This window comes from Triticum urartu, chromosome 7, assembly GCF_003073215.2.
Source record: "Triticum urartu cultivar G1812 chromosome 7, Tu2.1, whole genome shotgun sequence".
Taxonomy (NCBI): domain Eukaryota; kingdom Viridiplantae; phylum Streptophyta; class Magnoliopsida; order Poales; family Poaceae; genus Triticum; species Triticum urartu.
In genome coordinates, this window is record NC_053028.1 from 200,825,269 (window position 1) to 200,828,283 (window position 3,015).

Consider the following 3,015-nt stretch of genomic DNA (forward strand, 5'->3'; position numbering starts at 1 on the left):
GAGCCCGACATGTGTGGGCGGGCGCTACGGGCCTCCTGCCCACGCCCCCCCCCCCCCACTCGCTATCAGCCCGCAGGTGTCCACCGGACCACCAGGCGTGGAGAGCATCATGTCTGGGCCACTGTCAGAAGTGTGTCGTGTCACCTGTGCTGCCATCTATGGGGTGCCGAACATCTCTCTCGGCGTTACCATGAGTCCGGAGTCTAGGACCATTGTCGGCTCACAAACAGGTACCATCACCGGTGGTAACTCAAGTTCCGCCGGGTCATCCGCCTCAATTCTGCTGATCCATAACCGACTAGGTGCCAACCTCGCTCCAAACGAACCAAACCGAAGTGTGTTCATCGGAGTTGTGGACGGTGGCGCCTCCCTGGCAGACTTATCCGCCTTATTCGGTTGCACATTTGGCCCCTTGGCCGACTCCTGTGGTGTGTTCTCAGGCCCCTTATCCTGATTCCCGGGGGCACCGTTCCCCTCAGTTGTGTCCATATCCTGAATCTCATCCCCATCCTGGGAAGTCGGAGTGTCCTCAATCTCAATTTCTAGAATGTAAGTGACTCCAGCATGTGTCCATCTAACTATATCTGGCACGAACTCAACACTCACAACACTGACCAGCAGCCTCGCGGCCCCCTGTGCATGAGTGAAGGCCATGTCAACCTTTTCCATCTTGCTAATTAGAGATCCCCAAGCTCCAAGCAATCAGAAAATGATTAATCAGTTTAGGTGGTGCGCCAAAGAACCGTACCTAAACCTTCTCTATAGGTGTACCCTCTGGCTGTTTCCACTCATCAAAAGCAATGATAATGTTGGTACTCGGAACTCTGCACAGACCCCACTTAAGAATATGCAATTGATCCTCTTTAGTGGGAAAATCCACCTTGTAAGCCTGGTCCTCAAGCTTGTCAAGATGCCACTGATAATTAACCGGTACCAGCTCACGCAGTTGCCTCACAATCTGAGCCTCAGTCATCTGTCCATTAGTAACCCGAACCACTGCTGGGAAAGAACTCTCAACCATCTGAGGCAAAGGAGCCACCTCCGGTGTCTCAAAGAACATCAGCTCCTTGCAGCACACTTTTATGCCAGGCTTAGGACCGGACAAGAGTGGGCATTCACCGGTCACATGCTGCGATCTGAGGCAGTAGTCACAAATTTCATTAGTACACTCTGCCACAAAGTGTCCCGGTTTGCCACATATATAGCAAGGCAATTTCTTCTTCTTAATTGCCCACTTTGAAGGTTTTTCTCCCTCTGCTTTGTCCGACCCTTTGTCTGCCCCACCACCACTAGTTTTAGCGACTCCAGAAATTGCCGGAATATTTACCGCCGCCAAGGCCCTGACCGTGTCTACCGCTACCTCAGGCAAAGTAGTTGTGGCCTCTGCCGCATCGGCTGTGTGGTCCGACATCACCCCGGGGCCGTGGTGGTCGAGTCCTCGACCGGCGGTGGTGGCGGCGGATGCTGCCGCGGTGGAGGTGGGCGCCTCCCACCCCCTCTCCCGCCTCGCCGATAACCTCCCCGAAAATGTTCATTGGGGCCGGTGACACCTTCAACAAAATTGCCGGGCAGGCCCTGAAATCCACGTCCTGGACCGCCGCCATTGTACCAATTGAAGCATCGACAGCCACCGAAGGATGATCCATGGAGCTGCCCCTCACCATATGCATCGTAACCATAGTCTCCCCACTGTCCGTACCAGTTCCTCGGACCATCTCTGCCGTATCCACCTTGCCCGTGACCATCCCATCCATGGTGAGAACCCCGCCCTCTTCCAAGGGCCGGCGCCTTGGCCGCTAGCGGCTGCGCCGGCTCCTCCGGCTCTCGCATGTTCCTAGGAGCTGTCACTGGCGCCTGTGGTCCTGAAGCGGCAAGCCTCGGCACCTGCCTCATGGGAGGCGGAGCGCCACGCCCGGCTCCGCTGGTTCCTTCCTGCGGTCCCGCCACCACACTAACCGCCGCTAGGGGCGGCCCTTGCCTTGCTACAGGCGGAGCGCCTCGGCCGGTCCTGGCGGCTCCGACGGTGGGCATCTGCCCATGCCTGGCTGGCGGTGGTCCGCGTCTAGCCATCTTGCCGGCACAAAGGATCCTGGCTGCGCGTCCCACGCCTAAAGTCGGGAAGCTTGGTGTGCGCTCAACCCTAGCTGCGATCAACGAGGACGAGGGCACTGGTGCTACTTGCATGCACGCAAGATGCGATTCAGACATGGCTTGGGCTTCTAACTGGGCCTCGCCCGAGCCTAGAGAGCCCACGATCAACGTCGCTTCCGCTTCGTTCCCCTGGCCCAGCAGCAAATTCAAGCGCACCCTTCTGGCCGCTTGAATTGCGCTGACCGATCTCGTCGCGGGCGACCGCGGCGGCGGCGGCCGACCTTTCTTTCCCTTCTTCTTCTGAGTAACTAGAGTCCATGATTCCGGAATAAAATCTGACAAAGTAACGGGTTCACGAAATACCTTAGGTATCGGGCCGATCCAGGGTTTCACGGACGGCTTGGGTCTTTGAACCTTGGACCGATGATGATCGGATATCGGATTGAGCTCCGGTGGTTTCATCGGTCCCGTCTCCTTAGAAACCACAAGCAGATTCGTCGAGGCTTGTATCTCGAACTGTTCTTCGACCTGTTCTTCGTCATCGCTTTCAATAAAAGCCCAAAAGCGTCCTGCCTGTCTTGTACGATCGGTCGTCTCCGTTAGATCAACTAGTTTCGTTCTCTCCGGAATTGGATCAACCTGCACAAGAGGACCGACAACCGCATTATAAATATCAATCATGAAATGGAGCCCTACCTCGATCAAGTCGTCGTTCGGGGACCATTTTATAAATTCACTTGGTTTAAACGGTATATGTTCTGACAACATACAAATCGTACCGCAAATTGTGATGAATTCATTTTAGGTGAACCCTATACTATTTTTATAGGACATGAGTTTGGCGGATATGCTAGAGATGCCCTTGGTTCGCTCGGTCGATTCAAGTTGGGGCGAATGAATCGTTTGTCAGGACCACTTTCCCTG